The sequence below is a fragment of the Strix uralensis genome, chromosome 5 (assembly GCF_047716275.1).
Source record: "Strix uralensis isolate ZFMK-TIS-50842 chromosome 5, bStrUra1, whole genome shotgun sequence".
Lineage (NCBI taxonomy): Eukaryota > Metazoa > Chordata > Aves > Strigiformes > Strigidae > Strix > Strix uralensis.
In genome coordinates this window covers 16,520,408-16,544,267 of record NC_133976.1, presented here as the reverse complement: position 1 = coordinate 16,544,267, position 23,860 = coordinate 16,520,408, and positions in this window count along the sequence as shown.

Sequence of the window (23,860 nt, the reverse complement as noted above, 5' to 3'; positions counted from 1 at the left end):
GGATGCAGGTGCTGGAGGCCAGGACTACACTACTTATTTGTCTTCAGCTTTTGCAATTTTATTGTTGTACTCTCAGTTGCTATAGATTTAGTCCATGCTCATCTGTGCAGATCCTAGTGGTTGATAGCCCACTATCAGCTACCCAGTACCTGCATGAACTCTACTACAGTACCACACAAGTTCCTCAGCCTGACTTTTGGCTTGTCTGTGCAAGAGAAGCTCAGAGAAAGGGGCATCAGCTTTTTATTTCCCCAAGGAACTAAAGACCAAAGGAGTCACAAGTTACAGTTAACTTGGAGCTGACTTTCCAAAATCCCATAGAGCCAGCAGCTTCTTTAGCACCAGCACGATGAATGCCTCTTTGGAAGGCACAAAATGGGGTAAAAGGCAGTACCTGGTAGCAGCTCATATTTTAGTACATTCCTGTTAAAAATGGCAAAGTGGGGCCCAGGAAACATTCCTGGGAGCTCGATATCTATTTTATTTTTTTCTGAGAAGAGGCAGCTATTGAGGATGGGTCCCTCTTTGAAGCAATCTGCTGTAGCATTTTAAATGCAGCCTGGGATCATGAGCTACAACCCGGCTAGCAGCTAGCAACTGGAAAGAGCACACTTTTAACTTTGCAGACGTAGAGGCCTGTCAAACTGAGAAGAGCCACAGCATCACTTGAGAAACTCAGAACTGAAATGATATGAAAAATAATAATAATGGTTTTGAGTCACAGAGGTAACACATGGGGCCCAGTACAGGCATGGCTTCTGAGTGTCCATCCTCCAAAGAAACTGGAACCAAAACAATGCATTTTAAGATGCATTCATACCCTCTTTTCCTGTCACACTTACATAGGTTGAAATTTCACAACAGCAATGCCCACAATGAAATGAATAATAACTTTTCAAATAACCACTTGCTAAAAAGCACCACAGGCCTCTCCTCAGATGATACCTCAGCCAGTTTCCCAAGTCGGAAAGGACCATTCACAGCATCTGCCTCCATGTCTCTGACACGAACAGAATTGGACCATGGCAGGGAGTGGGAGAGAAAGAACATAGAGGACCACATGGGACAAAGAGTCTCAGGGACTCCTTATCAGCCCCACTAAGAAGTATATTCTAGCTTTGCAGTAATATGGCTCTGGGAATAAGATGCTTTTCTAAATAAAATATCATAGCTATTTGTGGATGAAAAGCTTGCAGAAATGACTGAATATCTTTAGGTTTCAGTTTCTGGTCACGTAACCTATTTCAACTTTACGAGTTGCTTCTCAAAATCTGACAGTTTCAAAAGAAATTGGTATTAAAGTGAATTGCTAATGTGGACAACAGCCTGTGATGCAAAGGAATTAAAAATTTCATGAAAGAAAATGTGGAAATCAAAATAAATGGTGGGAGTTGATGTACAGTCAAATCTTCAGAGCCAGAAATGAGAAATTTCCCTCCCTACCCAGCAGTGTGAGCAGCCACCAGGCAAGACCCACCCCAAACAGGATTCTGGGGCTGTGACTGTGGTAACATAACCCATGGGGGATCATCCTGGTCACTAGCCATCCCATGGGGGACTGCGGACAGCCTCCAGTTGGCAGGAGGAGTAAACCCTATTTGCAGCTTTCCAAAAGGATCAAGAATTCACATGCCGGTGTCAGAATCATCCCCAGGGCACTTCAGGGGCCTGTGTTTATTGCACTTGCAAGGAACACCATCAAGACATGGCCTCAAGATCAGGAAGATGCAAAAGGAAAATGGCTGGGACAGGGGTTTGCACATTGCAACACTGAGCAGTCGATGGTACAGTTTGTCTTCTGTACCCAGAAGGGCAGTAAAGCAAGACACAGGGCTCCATTGTGCCTCCGTGCAAAACCTTGCTGAGCTCTCATCTCAGGCACCATTTGCAGCTCCACTCTCCACAACTCAGGAAGGAAATAGTAGAGATAGAGAAGGAACACAGAAGGGCAACTAGAATGATGAAAGGGAGAGATCAGCTGCCTTGCAAGGAGAACTAAAAATGCTGAGGGAGCATACAAGCAAAGCTTACAAAATCATGAAGGCAGGGGAAAAATTAAATGTACAACATATGCACCAAATACTTCAAATACCAGAACTATGGATCACTCACTGAAAATAGCATGGGATCAGTTTAAAATGTATAAACTGCTTTTTTCATGGGTTGTATTCCAGCTTGTGGAATCTATTGCCATAGGAAGCTGTAGAGGCAAAAGGTTCAAGCAGGTATTGTACCACTTCTCGGACAACAGGTCCATAAACAGACACTGAAGGACTTCCCCCTCTAACATCCCTCACTCAATGAATGTGGATATTAGAAGAGCACAAGTGGAATGGATGGCAGAAAGCAGCTAGATTTGTGTGTTCTCCCTAAACAGCCTTTCCGATTGCCACCATCAGAAACTGGTCTGACCCCACAGGGCACTTCTCACATTCTTGGAAACTCAACAAGATGTCCATGAGATTTCCATCAGACGTTAACTCATTCCTACACAGCATCCAATAAACAGGCAAAGACTTTGCTGGTGCAGACCTTGAGGAAGGAACCGATATGTTCACAACTGGTGGAAGAGGAATAAGCCCCTAACAGCCAACTTCAAGAACTCTATGAAGAAAATCACCAAAAGATCAGCAAAGAGCAGGATTAGGGGGATAATTATGTATTTGACCTGTGCAGGGTGCTGGAGGCTGGGGAGGGCACTAAAACATGAGTCTCAAAGGGGTCATACTTTGAAACAGGATGAAGCATGCTGCTTAGCAGTATAGTCAGAAAATTTGGCCCAATTTAAATTTTCTCTTAATTGGTTCAAATAAAACAAAATAAATACATAAATTAATAAAATAGAGATATAGCTTTTTTTCTGTGCACTTTGGCTCTTCCTGTAGTCTTAGGTCTTCCCAGGTATAATGCCAACACTGCTGCAATGGTTACAACACTAACCTTGCTTACCACCCAGGGGCCAGTGATGTGTATGGTATCACAACAGCACTTGTATTCAGGGTTGTTTTACAAAACACTACTTTTTGTTTTTTTAAATGCCCAAAAAAATACTGTATTAGGGCAGATAGCAAGTCCTCAAATAGTTGCTTGTGGCTTTCTTAAACTCAACAGTTTTTGAAATCATTACATCAAGAAACTTAATCTGTAAAACAAGTAAAACAGACTAAACTGACATCCAGGGTTGCCTACTCTGCTCAAGACAAATCAGTGATGAAAGATATGTTAATCCCACTGTGAAATACGTTGTAGCAACATCACCCCAAATATACTATCTGGCATTGCATCCTCCTCACCTCAGTTTGCTGCAGCAGTTTCTCTTTGATCTCTTTTGTTTAAGTATAAGCAAGTGGCTGACATGATCTTTCAACCAAGTCTACTCCTTTTGGGCTTTCAGCAAAGACTTCATTTAAACACAAGGTGAACCTAACATTCTTAGTCTATGCCATGCAATTGTTCTTCCAAGAGTCCTTTCATCATCCAGCAGAGTGTGTTTGGTTTTATTTTTGGTTATTTTAAAATTCTTTCTTATTCCTATTTTTAGTAGTTGTTTGTCCTTTTTCAGCCTTGGTAGCCACAGGTGCCAGGCATGTGACCACAAAAAACTAGGCTGTCTCTATCACTACAGAAACTACTTCGCCTTTTCCTTTCCATCTGATCCTCTCATGATGTTTTTTCATAGCCCTCTCCCAGCTACATTTCTCTCTGTCTGAACCACAGGCTATGGCCAGAAGCTACCTTTAGTATTCCAAGTCTGGTGCTCATTTGCCCCAGCAGTGATTAGCTTAGCCTAATGCAACCATATTTGCAAGTTTATAAGGACAGCTCATGCTCTGATGCATCTTCTTTGCGCCCAGAGACTTGTCTGGCTTTCTAACTGATTTTAGAGTCACAGAATTATGTTTATAAACATTGCAATATATTATAAATATATTTTATATTGAACTGAATTTGTATTTCACTCTCTGGTAATGTTTATCAAACACTAACTTCTATAAATACCATAAAACATACATGACATAAAAGGTAATAAAAATAGAGGCAAAGGAGAGTTAATCTCACAAACAAAATGTAAAGAAACGGAACCCAGATCCTTAATCCAATCTCATTATTTATTTCAAACAGCCCAGGAAGTCCACCCAAATTACCTATATTAGTTATTGCTGAAGAAGTTGTTTTCTGTTGTTGCTATGGTAGCCACATCAGCAAACCCAGCTTTACAGTGAATATTAATAATCAATCCTGAACGAAAATGTGCTTAGTCACTCTCAAAGCTACTCAGAACTATGGAGATTAAACATGGTATCCACTAAAGAAGTATGTTTTTTTCCTTTAAACTCAGTGTCAGAAGGAAAGATTAATTCTACAGTTGACTTGTCTGAACAGAACATTAGGAAAATTTTATAACAGATGAACCAAGAGGCAGACCCAAGTCTTGACAGAGCAGCGCTTGGTGTGACAAACCGTCCTGTTCTCAATAATATGGAGCCCCATGTGCTTTCCAAATATGTTTTATTTGCTAGTACGAGACCAACCCAGTCAGTGCTTCATCTTCCACAGGGTTTCTTGGTACTAACATTCTGCTAATCCAAACATTTTATATTTACACAGTACTATGGTATTTGTCAGATATTAGGAACTGGCTTTGAGAAAGCCTCAAGGCTTTATTTTAATCACATGGCATTTAAGAATAGCAGACATGAACTAAGAATTTAAAGCTGCAGAAGTGGCCATGCAGGAAAGCAAACCATTTTTAAAAAGCTAGCTTGTTAGTGAGAGAGTGATCAGCTTTTCAGAAGTTTCAGTTAAAATGGCAAACTAAAGAAACCTGATAAACAGAATCTTTCATTGCCTACTTTTTAATGCACAGTCATAGCCTGAGCTAGTCTAAATGCACAGGAATTACGCGTGCAGCATAAGTCTTTTCCATCTCACTCCAGAACAGATTAGTACATTGGAAAAAAATAATTTTCTAATCAAGACTGCAAGATGATTCAAAAGCAGGTTTCATGCTTCTGGTATAGCAAATGATGTGGGTAACATTTAGCGTAAGATAGGTCTTAGATTTTCACCTGCTGTTGTTTAATAGATTTTTTCTTCTGCCACTGACAGGTATTTTACATTACTTTAATTTTAAGCCTCCAAAGAATGCTATTAAGAAACAAGTTTGACAGCAGGAGTAGCAAAGAAAAGATACGACAAAGTTATGCTACACATTAATGAAGATAGGTCTATGCTACTATGAAGATCTGAGGTCTATGATACATATTAATGGAGATAGGTCTAGGGTCACACCTTTTTTTTGTGCATTTGTGCCTCTCAATGCAATAGTTTAGGAACACTGAAAGCAGCAAAGCAACTCAACAGCTGAAAGAAAAGAATAGAGAATATGAAATGGAGGTCATGGTAGGATAACTCATCTGGGTTTTTTTCTTACCTTCATAACTACTCCAGTCATTTTCTTACCAGTCCTCCATCCACTACAGAACAGATGCAACTCACCAAGAGAATAAGTTCTGTACGCTGCCTGTTAAGATGGAAGAAAAGACCACAAGAGACATGCTTGCATGGCTGTAAATCACACAGCTTTGAAATGAACTGTACAAGTCCTATCAAAACAAGTGCTAGAAACCATCTTCACAGGAAAGGGAACAGGAGGAAGAAAGGAAGGAAAGAACTAGAACCTAAATTTCAGTGCTCTCAATTACACTTTTGTTTTAGCATTTCCTGTTGTGTGTCCAGTAAAAAATATTCTGGAACACTAAAACGGGATGATAAAAATGGGCAGTTTTCTGTCTGCAGTAAGTGAGTGATAATATGAATACTGAATATCTGATTGGATTGTTCAAGATAACTTGTACATCAGCAAAAGTAATTGCGTGTGATTAATCTAAGACTGAGGAAGAACAACTGCCACACTCCAAGCTCTAACAGTATGATTCATTTAGCAGATTTACAATCTGTTGATAACACCTGAACCTAACAGCAACAACCAAAAATCAATGTGACTATTAATGATTTGTATTTGACCTGACAAGAATAGTATTTACATAGCATCCAAGAGACTATTAGTTAAATCATGCAATCAAAAAATTACCTGAAAGAAATACTGTATTTCAGAAGATGTTGTGTTAATGCATTATAAACACCTTGCTGTTCCCTGTCCAACAAGTTCCGTGCAAAAGTACAGGCTTCACTATCTGAGATCTTGTATGGTATGCAACTAAAAATCCATTAGTGTATATACTTTGAATATCCCTGAACCAGACCCTAAATTGATAGCAAAACACCTCAAATGGAAAAGTGTAGCGTTCCTTTTCATACTTAACCTATCATTTTAAACATAACACTTGTATCGTGTCCACAAGTACCAGAGTCTTTCACAACAGAAGGTTGATCTTTTAATTTATTTCCATTCACTTAATCAAAAGTCACACTTGAGAACAGGTTCACCAGAAACACTTCAAGTGGCAATAGTCAGAAAGCTTGAACTTCCAAGGAGACAAAAAAAGTCCTGAACAATTGCAAACAGGGGCAAGCGAAGCAGATACCCAAACTTTGGCAACTCATATCTACTTGGAAGTGGCTGCTTTTACAATGGTCAGCATTCAACCACAATTCAAACAGAAAGACTATAAAAATATTTAGAATGGTGACAGCTTCAGATTCAACAGATACAGAAACTCAGTGTCTGTTTGAGATATATGGTTCCACCTTCAGCTGTGATTGTTGACACAGATAGGCCTACTGCAAGCCAAATGACATCTTACAAAAATTATGTCCAAGTCAGTTCAGAAATATCTCAGTTCATTCACCCAAACTGAACGATATCTTCTATGCAAGTAGTGCAATTGGTAATGATGAAGATGCTTTCATCAGCTCATTGCTAATGCGGTATATTTTCTGTGCTCTGCATCACGTTAAAGTCTGCCTTTTAACCCTAACAGAATGACTAAGGCTTGCCTGGTAGGTAATTTCACAACTAGCAAAGGACAAATTAATTTAAGGAACCACAGATCGAAAATTATCACCTGGAATTCTCTTAGTTTTGCGTTGGTATAAATTGTGTAGGTGTCTTGACCTGTCTACTTCTGATTGAATGAGATTAAAGAGCTTCTATTACAAACTGAGGGTTTCCTTCCATTAATGGGACAGTAGGGAGGAAGTTGACAATATATCCTGCAATTCCCAGTACACACAGGCTGCAGAATTAGTGTTATTTTAACCCTCCCAACACCAAAATATCCCACATGCAACCTGAAAGGATGTCTCTGTGGGAGTCCCTAGCTATCTATATTCAGTGGGGTTCAACCCATACTGCAGTATAATTCATATGTCAATTCTTGCAACAAGTGACTTTGCAACAGTTCAGAAGGATTTTAGCTTTCAGTTTTCTTTTTTCTTCTTTAAACAAATGATGGAAAGTACAGAACTACTTTCCAAAACAGAAAACCTCTTACTCTTCCTCAGAAAAAGTAATTACAGTTGATCTGAAAATACTGTACATCAAAACATTAAGAAGACTATTTTCTTATTCTTACATTTTCTCCACTGTCCTCATGAAATCAGCTTAAGAAACAAAACCACAGTCAACTCTTCTATCCATAGATCTGTTGTTTCCTTACAGATTAGTTTGGCAAGTAAAGGAATCCTACTTTGACATACATGGCCCTGAACACTACCATCAGGAGGAGGTAGTCAGTGACCTACTGCATCACATAGACATACACAAGTCTATGGGACCAGATGGGATACACCCGAGGGTGCTGAAGGAGCTGGCTGGGGTGCTCGCCAAGCCGCTTTCCATCATTTTCCAGCAGTCCTGGCTGACCGGGGAGGTCCCGACAGATTGGAAATCGGCCAATGTGATGCCCATATATAAGAAGGGTCAGAAGGATGATCCGGGAAATTACAGGCCTGTCAGCTTGACTTTGGTGCCCGGCAAGCTGATGGAGCAGCTCATCCTGAGTACCATCACACAACACATGTGGGACAACCAGATGATCAGGCCCAGTCAGCATGGGTTTATGAAAGGCAGGTCCTGCTTGACAAACCTGATCTCCTTCTACGACAGAGTGACCTGCTTATTGGATGAGGGAAAGGCTGTGGATGTTGTCTACCTTGACTTCAGTAAGGCCTTTGACACCATTTCCCACAGCATTCTCCTGGCAAAACTGGCTGCTCGCGGCTTGGGTGGGCACACGCTTCGCTGGGTAAAAAACTGGCTGGATGGCTGGAGCCAAAGAGTTGTGGTGAATGGAGTTAAATCCAGTTGGCAGCTGGTCATGAGTGGTGTCCCCCAGGGCTCGGTTTTGGGGCCACTCCTGTTCGACATCTTTATTGATGATCTAGACGAGGGGATCGAGTGCACCCTCAGTGAGTTTGCAGATGACACCAAGTTGGGTGGGAGTGCTGATCTGCTCGAGGGTAGGGAGGCTCTGCAGAGAGATCTGGACAGGCTGGAGCGATGGGCTAAGGCCAGCTGTAGGAGTTTCAATAAGGCCAAATGCCGGGTGCTGCACTTTGGCCACAACAACCCCCAGCAGCGCTACAGGCTTGGGGAGGAGTGGCTGGAGAGCTGCCAGTCAGAGAGGGACCTGGGGGTGTTGATTGACAGCCGGCTGAACATGAGCCAGCAGTGTGCCCAGGTGGCCAAGAAGGCCAATGGTATCCTGGCTTGTATCAGAAATAGCGTGGCCAGCAGGGACAGGGAAGTGATCTTACCCCTGTACTCGGCACTGGTGAGGCCACACCTCGATTACTGTGTTCAGTTTTGGGCCCCTCACTACAAAAAGGACTTTGAATTACTCGAGCGTGTCCAGAGAAGGGCAACAAAGCTGGTGAAGGGTCTGGAGCACATGTCGTACGAGGAGTGGCTGAGGGAACTGGGGTTGTTTAGTCTGGAGAAGAGGAGGCTGAGGGGAGACCTCATCACCCTCTACAACTACCTGAAAGGAGGTTGCAGAGAGCTGGGGATGAGTCTCTTTAACCAAGTAATAAGCGATAGGACAAGAGGTAACGGCCTCAAGTTGCACCAAGGAAGGTTTAGGCTAGATATTAGGAAGCATTTCTTTACAGAACGGGTTGTTGGGCATTGGAATGGGCTGCCCAGGGCAGTGGTGGAGTCCCCATCCCTGGAGGTGTTTAAGAGTCGGGTTGACACAGCGCTGAGGGATATGGTGTAGTTGGGAACTGTCAGTGCTAGGTTAATGGTTGGACTAGATGATCTTCAAGGTCTTTTCCAACCTAGATGATTCTGTGATTCTGTGATTCATCAGACAGACACACACATCTTGGAGACAAACACTTTTAACATGCCATCCCTGCAGTAACTTGCAAAGTAGATGCTTCCCCTTCTCACTGAGTTTGGTTCCAGGATTGTGTAATCCTGGTCAATTTTGAGTTCCTTTCAAAGGCTAGGAGGGACTCAGTGACTCTCAAAGGGAGAAAAAGAGGTATCATTCAAGGTTAAGGCTTAAATTCCCATTCTTTGTCTCCCTAGGTAAGCAATGTTTTATCGTAGCAACCTAAAATGCTTCTAGGTAGGTGTAGTACCACTTCAGCAGCAAAAAAGATAACAGACTCTGAGAATAAGTTGCCTGCAGTGCACAAACCATCAAAGTGGTCTGCAAGACCAATTTTATAATGAGCTGAAATATGATGAAAGTCAATCTTCATCCCATGCACACCTCCAGTACCAGGTGCTGCATCACTTGACAGCTGGTACCCCACTCATTAGTGTGATCTGCTCTTGCCCTAATGAGTCCACTGGCTTGTCAAGAGCCCTGGATCCTCTGTTATCTCAAGGATTAAATGATTGCATGCTTTTTAAAACTGCTCTCACAAGAACACAGGAAAGTAGAAAAGCGTGGCTCAAGATGATGAATTCACAGTGAAAATGTTTGCGCAATTTAATTACCTAGACATTCTCAATTTACACCTACAAGGAGATAAAACCATAGTGAAAGCTTCCAAGAAACTAAATATTTTCCAAGGTTTTTTTCTTCTTTCAGCTAATTTCAACTGCCAAAACATCCCAGTTTCCCAAAGCTGGATAGTTGTAGTACGCTGTCAGCCAAGGTACCCAATGTGATGCCAGTTTTTTTGATCAAGCTCAAGAATAGTTCAGCTGACAAACATCAAGATTTTCACCAGCTTTAAGCCCACAATGTTATTTCACCAAAACATGATTTTACATCAGACCAAAAGCTATTGCTGCTGCCTTTTGTCAGCAGCATGATTTTAACATGAGCAAAGTCAGTAACAACCTGTCCCCTAGTTTCACAAAAAATAAGTGGAACTTGCCAAACTGAACTTGGCATTATGCTTCAACTATGTCATGTAAAATTCTAATAAAATTGTGTTTATAAAGGTTATGGTAAATATTAATGTTATGCTAGTACAAAAGTACTACTTAGCATTTGTAAGTCTTCTCTATAATGAAATTTTGCTTTACAAAGCAATTCAGAGTCTAGGAAGAATAACTAATATAAAATAAAGTAGGTTAGAAGAATTCCCTCTCATTTTGATTTAATGGCATACAAAGCTTAGGCTCTAACTACAATGAATTGTCTAGTATACTCTATAGTATACACTTGTTTTGAAAATATAGGATAAACAGAAAATAATTACACATGCTGATGGGTAATTTTAAACCATCTCATCATGAAAATGCACAGGTTTTTGCAGCTCTCCTAGTGTTCTTTGCCTGAGTAATAAACCAAAGATGTAACTGTTTTCCCCAGCAGTGGGATCACAAACAAGTACTCTAAAATCTGTTTATATAAGAAAGAGAGATAAAAAGAAAAAAAAATAGTTCTTAAGGGAAAGCTTTTCAACCATTTTCCAATTAAAATCCTAGCCCTGAAACAGTTCTGAACTTAATGAGAACACTAAGGCAAGCTGTTAATTACTTTTTATTTCTGTGAAAATTGCAAGATATTTTGAGTGTAATTGGTCCAGCTCCTCTATAGTATTACTCCAAAGGCACTAGGAGGAGCTCTAATTGTTCCCCAAAAGAGACTAACTACCACCTAATAGCTGTTAAAGTAGGCCCTTTAACGGCTAGATGTTAACGTAAAAGGTATGAAATACATCCATACCACAGAAATGTAAGTTTATTACTAGAGATAAAAAAAGACCTCCTACAGAACAAATTTTATCAATTTTTCTTGTTATTATGGATGGCCTCTCTGTACATATTTTTTTATATTTATCTATCTATATATCTGCTCACACTGTTCATCCTATGCATACACATTATGCGTTCCCATCCGAAGTAGAATGGTGATGGCTACAGGTGAGTTGGCCTCCCAGGCTAATAACACATGCCTGAGTGGATATATAATGATGTACATATATTATATACCAACTTTTTTGGTTTGGAAGAACACTATAGCTGACCAGAGGTACAAGGCAATACTTTGTAGAAACCTGGTTTAAAATAGACTTTCTTTACACAGGGCTTTTAATAAAGTCTTTAACTCATTAGACATACATATTTAAGATGTATGGGATTAGGTACCAAAAACTGCATCACAGTTACCACCTCAGGTTATATCTACATGGCCACAAACATCTCCCCTGGGGAACGGTTTCATTCCTACAGCACAATACAGACCACATCTACTCTGTCCACACTGCACTTGCAGTGCTCGGAATCCATTCTACAGTCTTAGGCATCTTCCTCTCACCTGCACACTTCCTTAGTACAACACATGCATTGTGTGCACTATTTGCCTGCTCGTATCACAGAAACAGATGACTTAAGGATGGCTCCTACCTTTGTGTAGCACTCTTTGTAATAACATCTGCACACACTGGTCTTGATACCTCTACATCCACTGCATTTGCTCTTTGTACTCCTGCCAGAGAGCCTCTGACATCTTCTCTCTGCAGTTTGTGGGCCTGGCTTTTTCCTGCAGACAGGATCACAAGAATTGCTCCACAGATCCTAGGTTTTACTCCAGATTAAGGACCTGAGCTGCCCATTCAGGTACATGGTACCAGGCCAGCTCACCTGAGCCATCACCATTCTAGTTCTGATGGGAATGACTAATGTACACACACAGGATGAACTACAATAGGACCACAACTTTCTGGATATCAAAGAGCCTAACATGGGCTATTCAGCACAAACACACCATCTCCCAGGATGCTATATGGCCAGAGTGAGGGTTACTATTGCCCTCTGGGGTTATGCCATCACTAACTCATAAAGGAGGGTAGGGAAATCCATGCATGCCTGCAATGAACATGTTTGTGGGGGAAGATTGAGTAATCTGAGAGTTGGCTTCCCAAATATATATAACATAAGGTTGGGTGGGCCCTACCAGCCAGGGGCTCCTCAGCTGCACTGGGGCCATCAACAAGAACTATATCTCATTTGTGATCTCCCATGAGGTTCCTACCAAGGAATCAGTTGCAAAGGCTACCTTCCCATCACCCTTGGAAGATCAATGAGAAAGATAAGTACAGCAGCTGCACTTATAACACCAAGGTCTTAAAGAATTTATCTCTTTAACAGAAAGGTAAAGCCAAGATCTTCTTCCCAGGCACAGATACCAGCCTAAGGTTTGGCAGATACTGTGCATCTCCTTCTAATGTAATCACACAAGCACTCACTGATGCACTTCCACTAGTCTTGACCACCTGCAAGACCTTGACCAGTGTGTGCATTTGTCACCTGACCACATGATGGCAAGCCTGAAGGTACTGAGTGAATGCCAGCAGCCCCAATCCCAGGTGCAGCTTCTTCCCCAAATATGCAGAAGTTCTGCAGTAGGCCCTGGAATAGTTCCCTGAAGGAAATTACTACAATGTTGAATTGAAAGGTCAGTGCCATCAAGTGAAGAGCCATTTGCACACAACTCAAATGCTGAAACAGGCAGGTGTCAAAAGCAGAAAAACAAAGTTTCAGGGGCCAGCTCCAAACATAATTTGCACCTTGAAGATTAAAAACTCTGCAGTTGGCATTAGTAACAGTCTGACAGCCATGAAATCCACAGAGAATCCTGACAGTCCTGAGGAAATTATATTTCTGCCTACATTCAGAGACAGAAGACATTGTTATACAGATCTGTGGTTAAAGAAACAGAATTTTTAAAAAAAATGGCCCGGGCAGTCGTTATAGCCTGGACCAATTCTCCGGCCCTGAGCTTATGCTCATACAGCTGAACAAGCTTCTCCCACCAAAAACGGCCTCATTCATATCACCCATTGGGAACAGTCCTTCGCCTTCATCAGCACCTATCCATGACAAGGCCAGGGAGTTTGCCTGCAATTAGCTGACTCTGATCAACTGCAAAACAGTTAAAGGAGTTCTTGAGTCTGGCTAATGAAGAAAGGAGAGAGGAGGAAGAGCATGAACTTGGGAGGCAGACTGAGCCAACACAGTACATACAAGAGTCAGAGAAGCACTTCAGGCTCTCTATGTGAACAGCAGAAGAACAAGAAGTTCAGATGTTGACTGAGAAGACAGTGCATCCCAGTAGGGACTGTGTGCCAGTCCCAAAGAGAGACATCCCCCATTATGTAGTTTGGGCTTAAAAAGTACACAGCTGAAAAGTTTTATGGGCTTTAGCAGCTACAGCTGTGATTTATGAGGAAAAAATACCATCAGAACTGAACTGCTGAGTGACCTGACCAGAAGCCAAGTCTGTTCACATGAAAGAGTCTGGAAAGTTCAAGGGCCAACAAGAAGATACAGAATCACCAGACTACAGACATTCCTCAGCCTTAGTCTTCACTTCATCCTGTACACAGCAGGACATCAGCACAGGAGAAGTGAGTGCTGTGCTCCCATTGCAGCGATGCATCAAGGGGCAGGAACTACTGGCCTGTGCCAACCAGGGAAAGCTCTGGTGGTGAGACCGGATCATTCACAGCATGGAGTTCATGGCCCTAAAACAGGCTCTTTCAAAAAAGTTAAGAGGTTGTATTATGTCAACCTGAGGTGCCAATAACCAACATTTCTGTGCTGAAAAGGGTCCAGCTAATATGTTCCCATGCAAGATGGCTTCCCAGTGAGCTACAGGTTGAGCATTCTCTACCAAACTAGAAAATCCCATCAGAAGGATGGTGATGCTCAAGTTCAACACCCATAGGCTTCAGCCACTGTGGATATTTGAGAAAACTCAGAAGCATTTAGATGACTTGATAGTACATATGCACATTAGCAAAACTCCGATCCATTAGCTTCTGTCAATTAGATAGGACAGGTGGTATTTAATCTGTTTTAGAAACTGATTTGCTAATAACAGAACGAAGCAGACTGATGCTGACCAATGGAGCCCTGCAGTGGATATTTATAGTTCTTTAATGGAATTGGAAAAAAGTCAGTGCTATTAAGGAAATAAAAAGCAATTGTTATTAGGACTATGAATCATGACTTTGGTAACTGAAGGAACTTTAAAACACATTGGACAAGTAGAGCAATAGGTTTTATTTACAAAAATTTTCATTAGTAGCAACTCTGGAGCTACCATGCATTGATTTGTTTTCCACAAATAACTCTAGAAACATCCTAGTAACTATAGATCATAACACTCAATATTCACCATTCTCAACTTGAAACCAGAAAGTTGAAACAGATACTTGAGTGATATAAGTCACACTTGTGCAGACTCCATGCTTAAAGGCATTCCACTAGTGGCAGAAGTCACATCCTCAGAGTGCAGCTTGAAGTGACAAAGGATTGAGAAGTCAAGGATCATCTCAGTGTTCACACAGTGATCCATGATCTCAGCAAGAATCTGTTAATTATGTTGAGAAATTAATGCCCAGGGCCAAAAGCGAACCGGAGTCCACATATTGCAGTTTTGGTGCTTGAGTGGAATGCCAGCCAGGAATGACATGCCTGAAGTCAGGACCACCTTCTGATATTTGGCTGAGAGGCAAACAGCACTAAAGGAAATGCAAGTGGTGGGACTCTGTGGTGCGTCCCTAAGTCTTGGTTGCTTCAGTCATAAGAAGTCCTCCATTCTTCATTCAGCTTTTGAACAGCATTTTTCATTTTCTAATCTCAGGATTATCTTTGAAACTCAGTCTCTTGTGTAAACTTGGAACCTGGATGCCTCATCTGAGCCTGTGACAACCTTCCAATCAAGATACTAAATGTTTCAAACCATATGTAATGCAGAGAGACTGCTTTTCTTTAAACAGGCATGTTTGCTACCATTGCTGCTTGGAAGAGCGCCACACATCTGGGCACTGCTCCACCTATACATAGCTCAAGTCTCACAATCTTTAGAGAGCACTGTCAATAGCACTGTCTATAGAACAACTGGCAGAGAGATCAGCTTGAAGAGGGCAGCCCAGTCAATAACTCTAATTCTGAAAAAGAATTTAATCTCCAACTGTTGTAGTGTCCGTTTTTGGAATTTGCAGCACAGATCCAATCACCTCGATGTCAAAAGATGGGCTCTGAGACATCCCATCCTGCACTGAGTGTAAGAGAAGCTTATGAGTGCAATGAAATGCCAACATCTGTGCCCACCATGGCTGCATCATTCTCCATGTATCCATTCAAAGGCCAAGACATAAACATTTTCTTTCCTCGGTCCAGCTATGTCAAGACAATGTCCTCCTCCTCCTCTGCTAGGAGTCCTTGAAGTAGTTAATCTGATGAACATCTACAAATTCAAGTTTAACTATACTCAGTAGACACTATCCCAGTCTACACTTCCAATAATCCTGAAAATACCTGCCCAGGAAGAGTTAGCCCTCCAAGGCAAGTAAGCTCTTCTTTACATACCTTGGAGTCAGTGGATATACTCCACAATTCTTACAGCCTACTCATTTCACACTTGTAGATCTGGTTTTTCAGCCTGGAAGAACATGGCCATCCTCAGAAGTCAGGAGTTAACACATGTCAATGGGTGATGCAAATTTTTATTTTGTCAGCCGAACTGTCATCTGTGGTAGCACACAGCAGAGCTGAGGAAGCAGAGAAACAGTACTTCTCTAAAGAAAGACTTCATATGTATTGGATGCTTGTGACACTAGGCAAGAGCTGGAGGAAAGGAATTAGAATTGCCTTGTGGTTTCAAAGCTGTCACACAAAACTGAATTTTAGGCAGGGGAATTTAAGAATGGGAAAGATAAAGTGAGCTGTTTGTAGGCAGGTCAAAGGATAACACTCAGAATATCAACAGTATGAAGTTGTATAAAATGACAGCCTTTGCCTCCATCTGTCCAAACAGATTTCTGTGTTGAGTTTGGTTTTGACAGGGAATAGTGATTAAAGAGCTCAGACATGAACTCTAGTATTAAAACATCTTCTTTAAGTCCAGAGCTGCACTTGAAGTCTGTTGATGAGAAGAGGATAGCCTTTCCTTCCAGAATGTCATTGCACCGTTCTTTGAAACCAAAACTTGCTGCAGCTGACAGTACCACATTCACGCATACAAATCTAGTTAAAAAGCCCAATTGTATGAGTTTTTTATGTTGACTATTCATGTATTCAGTAACAACCAGGGACTCTGTCTGCTGAACTAGTGACGTTCAGTAGTAGTTTCTGGACTTCAATAGCAGTTTTCATGTTATCACGCTTACCCACTGCAACTTGAACTGCTCAGCACCGATACAACTTGTCACGTGTCAGTTATTTTCAAGCATTACCAATAATCTCACACTACTTAGACTGTGTTTCAGTGTTGCTTGTTTCCTGCTTCAACTCACAAGACAGAGCTGCTTCTCAACTTTCATTTTATATATTGGCTGGCCCAAACATCATGGCTTCAGCCACGAAGATGGTTACTGCAAGCTTTATCCTGATGTCTGGTGTGCAATATGGCACAAAGATGGCAGCATAAACCTGTCTAAAATGATATAACATCACAGCAGCTTTATAGGACTACTACAAGAGTATAAATGACATAAAACAGCTTTAAGAACAGCATAAAAGACAAAGTCTTCAAGACAGTCAACACAACCTTGTAGGTGTTCCACCTGGGCTTCTCATCAACAATTTCATGTATCAATAAGTTCAATTTAAGTAATGCCATAACGTTTTATTGTTTGCTGTTACATCTGCAGGAAATAAAGGAAGATTTTCTTTTTTGAGCATTTCATATTACGCATTAAGTAGCTGCTGAATTTTGGCATTGACTGGATCATGTCCATCAATTTGCCCTACACACAGCAGTCACAGTTCCCACATCCTTCAAATTATACTTGGTGAAAAGTTATATAATTAGATTCTGTTCAATCATTGTTAGGATTCTGGATATCTTTACACCATCTTTTTCTTTTGTACAGTAGACAAAAACATTAAATAACTTCAAATTAGTGCTTGACCATTTATTTAGTGTAAAACCATTGTTTTTCTATTTTTCCAGACTGTGGTGGCCTCTGTCATGTCACCAAGTTGTTAGCTATTTCCATTTTGCCTTGGACTCCCCACAATAATATTTGTACCTAACCTCATGTGCTTATGAGTTGAGATGGTTGACATCTTCACAGGCTAGATGTCAAGCAGTCCTTACTCGCATACCTTCACAAGAAGACAACTCTCACATAGTTACCATCATTATATTGCCACTATTCAAGATACCAAAAGCCACATAATCACTGAACGGAGATAGCTGTAAATTTCTAGATTTATGCAAGCGTTAGGAATCACGTCCATTAAGGACTGTCATCCTTAACCAGCTAGTAGCTCTGGAGAAAGTGCAATAAGCAGAACATGTCCACATGAAGCCATTAGCAAACTACAAAGCTACAACATACTGTTTATACTATTCTTACAGAGGCAGGAAATTAGCCTCGCCAGGAGAAACTTTGAAAGTTTTCTATAAATAACACTGATTCTCCAGGAAGCAAGGATGAGAAAAAGGCTGAGTGCTGAAACGCCTGTTCTGAATTCAACCTCAAATACATTTCACCTTATCAGAGATAGAAGTCTCTGTACTGCTAGTGCAAACATCAGTCTTTTGTACTGATACACTTTTACACAGAATTCTGCCTCAGTGCATAGCCATCATTAATATTACTGGCATTTCAGATCAAAAAGGTGCTTTAGGCATAACCAGCTATGCTCGAAATATCTCCTCACCCCTTCAGATGAGTACAAGAGTGGAGAATAACACAGTCAATAAGCAAAGGGCATGGGGTGATGTGAAAGGAAGGGATCACAAAATCAACAATATGAGGCTTAGACGGGGTCACCTCCAGCATGTACAGGTAAAGCAAGGAAGTGGCTGCAAGGCACCATTATGGAGAAATTCCGAAAACCCTTTTTAGTAAGTCAGCATGCTGGAGTGCCTCACTGAAGCGCCTCTATGCTACTGCACACAGTGTAGAGAATAAATGTGATGAGTTATAGATCTGTGTGTAGTTGCAGGGCTATGATCTCATTGGGATCGCAGAGATGTGGTGGGATGGCTTCCGTGACTGGATTGTTGAAATGGAGGGATCCCCTGGAAGACGAGGGAGCAGTTAATCCTGGAAACCATTTCCAAGCACATGAAAGAAGACAATCATCAGGAAGAGTCAACATGGATTCGCCAAGGGCAAGCCATACTTGACAAACTCGATAACCTTCTATAATGAAATGACTAGCCTGGTAGACAAGAGGAGAGCAGTGGATACAGTCTACCTAGACTTTAGTGAGGCTTTCAAAACTGTCTGCCACAAGATTCTCATAGAGAAGTTGTTGATGTATGGGCTAGATGAGCAGACATGGAAGTGGACTGAAAACTGGCTGGATGACCAGGCCCAGAGGGTGGTGATCAATGGCATGAAGTCTAGCTGGAAGCCAGTAAATAGCAATGTACCCCAGGGGTCAATACTGGGTCTAATCCTGTTTACCATCTTCATTAATGATCTAGCTGCTGGTGCAGAGTGTACCCTCAGCAAGTTTATAAATGACACAAAACTGGGAGCAGTGGCAGATATACCAGGCAGTTGTGCTGCCACCCAGAGGGACCTTGACAAGCTGGAGAAATGGGCTGACAGGAACCTCATGAATTCAATAAGACACGCAAAGTCCTGCACCTGGGGAGGAAAAATCCCATGCACCAGTACATGCCAGGGTCCACCCAGCTGGAAAGCAGCTTTCATAAAATGACCTGAAGGGAGTGTGTAAAGAGGATGAAGCCAAACTCTTTCCAGCTGTGCCCAGTGACAGCACCAGAGGCAATGGGCACAAACCGAAACACAGGTGATATCATTTGAACATCAGGAAACACTTTTTCACTGTGAGGGCAACTGACCACTGGCACAGGTTGCCCAGAGAGGTGGTAGAATCTCCCTCCTTGGAGATATACAAAAGTCTGGTCATGGTCCTGGGCAACCAGCTCTAGGTGGCCCTGCTTGAGCAGGGTCGGTGGACCAGATGACCTCCAAAGGTGCCTTCCAATCTCAACCATTTTATGATACCGTATTTATTGGTTCCCACATTGCTTCCCCCTCAGCTTCACTGAGCCACTGGGACTATTTCTCATTGTAGTTATACCTTCCATTTCCTCAGCTACACAGATATTTTGGTACAAGTTTCTCCCTAGCATTTGCACAGTAAAGTCCTGAGTGTCAGATTACAGCACCACACAAATGAGTAATGACAGACCTGCCAGATGTCAAGGTTTGGTCTGAGCAGTCCAAGCTTCAACACTGCTTCCAGGAATTATCATCTCAGGGACCTCCTGAGCCAGAAGTGAATCTTTGTGTTTAATAGTCATTGACATATTCATTAATCCAATCATTTTGGAACACATGTAAGTCTTTAGCATCCACAATGTCCTCTGACGAGCAGTTCCACAGCTAAATAGCATGTTATGATGAATTATATTTTGCATTTGTTTTGAACCTACCACGGGCTAGGTGGCTTTGACACCTACTAATCCTTGCACAGAACAAGGATGGAAGAAGTTCCCTATGCAGTTTGTGCCACTCACAGCTTTATACATGCATAACCCAGATCAGTTCTCTCTTTGAGACCGAAGAGCATGGAGGAGGATTCAGCAAACTGTTTCTCTTACAAGAATCATTCCATTCCTTGATCAGAAAATCAGCCATCTACTAAATAGAACATTTCCAATGTTACTATATTCTTCTTGAGATAAGAGGACCAATTATAAAATGTTCAAGATGTCAGTATACCATAGATTTATACAGTAACATATCCATTTAGTAACGAACAGTTCAAGAAAGAAAAGAGCACAAGCAAAGGATGTTGCTGAGAGAGGATGATGTTAATTGCATCTACTAAGCTTCACAATGGAGCATGATGGCTTTAGAGCTGTGAATAAGCCTGGGAAATGCAACATTTCTACACAAGGCAGTGAAAAGGACTCTTGTGACAGAAACAGCAGCTGCAAAGAGAGGAACAAGTAGCATCCACAGAATTTGTTTTAACTGTTCATGAGATAAGTCATAGCCACAGTGTTGATGTGCAAGACCATGGAAACAAAAGTTACAGCTGCAATATTCAATGTCTTTTCCACTGTGTGTACAATAAAATGTGAACATAGAAAGACTGAGTGAATTTTTTGTCCTCCATACAGACAAAAACTGTATTATAGTCCTTTTTCATCAGCAGATACATCAAACAAGACCAAGAAACTTGGTTTCTCAGTTACTTACTTTCATAAACAAGAATGTGAAAAGCCTCCAGATTTTTAGGAAGACATTCATAAAACCTCTTTGACTATACCACAGCACACAGGCATATGCCATTTACAAAAATGCTGGCTACTCTGGTCTGTAGTATTATTAAGTTTGCCTAAAATTTGGCAACCACTCAAAATTTGCTTATCCTGACTGCACAAGAAAGGCTCTTCTCATAAAATTTCCACATTTCTTGTATTTTCAGGCTGCTACCTTCGTCAGTTCTATGCTTTCACTGTTTGCCAAAGCAATTGAAGCCTGAAAAAAGGCATGTTTCATGGTAACTATCTCCAAAACAAGTTCATATTATTCAAAGATGTATTCATCATCAGGAAATGCAGACCTGACAGCAAATACATGGTGCATGAAGCTCTTCCAAATAAACAATGATTTTAATTTGCTAAAGATAGCTCAACATATTATGGCAATATCAGGAAGCAATACTCACACTGATTATTTTCAGCAACATCTGTAAGCAATGTGCACACTGAGCATTTTTGCCCTAATGAACCCTTCCAGGTCTAATACAAGAAGTAGAATGAAAAATGAAGTTCTCAAAACAGAACCGTGCTTAAACCAAAACCTCAGGTTCACTTCTGATGTTTACAGAGGAAGTGAAAAACCAATGCAAGGGTGAACAATAAATACAAGGCTAAATACAGTGATTATTGCAGTGAGTGTAGTAAGGCTGATGAATGAGGATGAATTGCATCAACTTTTTTGTTAGCCCTCTCTGCACTAACAGGATAATGCAGATATGCTAACATGGCACATTTAAGTCTCAACTGTGAATTTTTCAATTAGCAAATAAAAAAGGAACAATAGTAATTTTGCTATCAATAGCAGATGTTAGGTATTTTTTAAATACTTGAAGAGAAGCAATCTGACAGAAACAATGATAATGGCAAATTACTGTCATCATAAATATTCTATTAAAGTCTTCTTGCAGCCCTAGCCTTGTAAAACCTTATACTTGAATTCTGAGCTTATTCTTTTTTTTTTTTTTTTTTGACTCTAACTGAATTTAGGAAGTATATGGTTTATATATAGATTTGGACAATCTAGACTGTTAGCCCACAGCCCACCAGTTGTGCACACAACTGGTGTTCTGCTAAGTTTTATTTGCAGCAACAAAGAGATCTGTCATATATTGATTTAACCTTAACAAGTTCAGGCATATTTGTTTTTTGAGATTTCTGGCTTCACAAAGGGCAAATTGTGCCTGAGTAATCTGGTAGCCTTCTACAATGGAGTGACAGTATCAATGGACAAGCGAAGAGCAACTTACGTACCTACCTTGACTTCTGCAAGACCTTTGACACAGTCCCACACAACATCCTTGTCTCTAAATTGGAGACATGGACTCTTCTATAGATAAGGAATTGGCTGGATGGCCACGTCCAAACAGTTGCCGTCAACAGTTCAATGTCCAAATGGAGATCAGTAACAAGAGGTATCTCTCAGGGGTCTGTGTCAGGACCAGTACTGTTCAATATCTTCACTAATGACATAGACAGTGGGATTGAGTGCATGCCCAGCAAGTCTGTGGACGACTTGCATCATGTGTGAGTGGTGCAGCTGATATCCTTGAGGGAAGGGATGGCATCCAGAGGGACTTCGACAGGCTTGAGGAATGGGCCCATGAGAGGCTCATGAGGTTCAACAAGGCCAAGGGCAAGGTCCTGCACCTGGGTCAGGACAATCCCCAATATCAATACAGGCTGGGGGATGAATGGATTGAGAGCAGCCCTGCAGAGAAGGAGGTGGCAATAGTTGTGGATGAAAAATCAGATATGAACCAGCAATATGTGCTTGCAGCCCAGAGAGCCAATTATATCCTGGGCTGCATAAAAAGAAGCATGTCCAGCAGGTCGAGGGAGGTGATTCTCCCCCTCTGCTGAGACCCTGTGTCCAGCTCTGGAGTCCCAGCACAAGAAAGACGTGGACCTATGAGAGCAGGTCCAGAAGCAGGCCATGAAAGTGATCAGAAGGCTGGAGCACCTCACCTCCCCTAAGAAGAAAGGCTGTGAGATTTGTGTAGCCTAGAAAAGAGAAGTCTTCGGGGAGACCTTACTGCAGTCTTTCAGTATATAAAGAGGCCTTTTTAAGAAAGATGGAGAAACTTTTTACCAGGGCCTCTAGTGACAGGACAAAGAGCAACATTTCTAAACTAGAAGAGCGTATATTTAGATTAGATATAAGGAATATATCTTTATATACTTTTACTATGAGGGTAGTGAGATAGTGGAACAGGTTGCCCAGAGGAGTTGTGGTTGCCCCCTCCCTGGAAGCATTCAAGGCTTGATCTAGTGGAAGGTGTCACTGCCCATAGCAAGGGGGTTGGACTAGATGATCTTTAAAGGTCCCTTCCAACCCAAACCATTCTATGATTCTAAGACAGGAGCAAATACTGAAGGACTGAAACAAGGACAGACTTCATGAGGCAATGAACATCTAACTGCTGCAGAATCTGTATCCTGGGCACAGAACAACCAATAGGGTTAGATCTCTCTATGGGTCTGTGCATCTAACAGAAGGTCACTTCTTGACTAGAGTGTATAAAAGCCTGCACTGAGTCTGGCCAAGCACAGAAATACCTGGAAGGGAGGCTATGCTCTGCACATCATACTAGTGGTAGTGTCAAATGCTTGTCCTAGAGCAGAACTGGTAACAACTGAACCTTGAGCTATTTTCAACCTAAATCGGGGCTAGTCTTTGAAAACTTGAGCTCTGGGACAAAGAGGGGTGACCTCCTCAATGCCACAAGAGAAAGTCTCCTTCCTTTCACCTAAGTGCTCCCTAACTGACCAAATAATTTTGGAATCCCTGTCCACAGGAGCACAGGTCAGAACTCACACAAACATCCACAACTGGACACAATTCATTTCAGGACGTACAGATGTGTGCATACAATGGTGCCATAAATACCTATACAGTTACAAGTAAAATTCATGACTTGCTATTCAAATCCAATTACTTCAGTGTTTTTGTCATTCTTTGGCCAGTGTCAATCACTGCCTGCAGTTAGTTTTGGATTATCATGTACCTGAAATTAAGTACATTTCATCCAACAGTGTTTGTAAGTAGTTTATAAGTCCTGTAAAATCAAGCTGAATTCTAAGTAGTTACTGAAAACTTTGACAGGAAAATGGGCAAGATTTGCATGTACCATGATCTGATCTGTCTGTAGCCTTTTTTTTTTTTTTTTTGGTCTAGGTTGGAAAAGACCTTGAAGATCATCCAGTCCAACCATCAA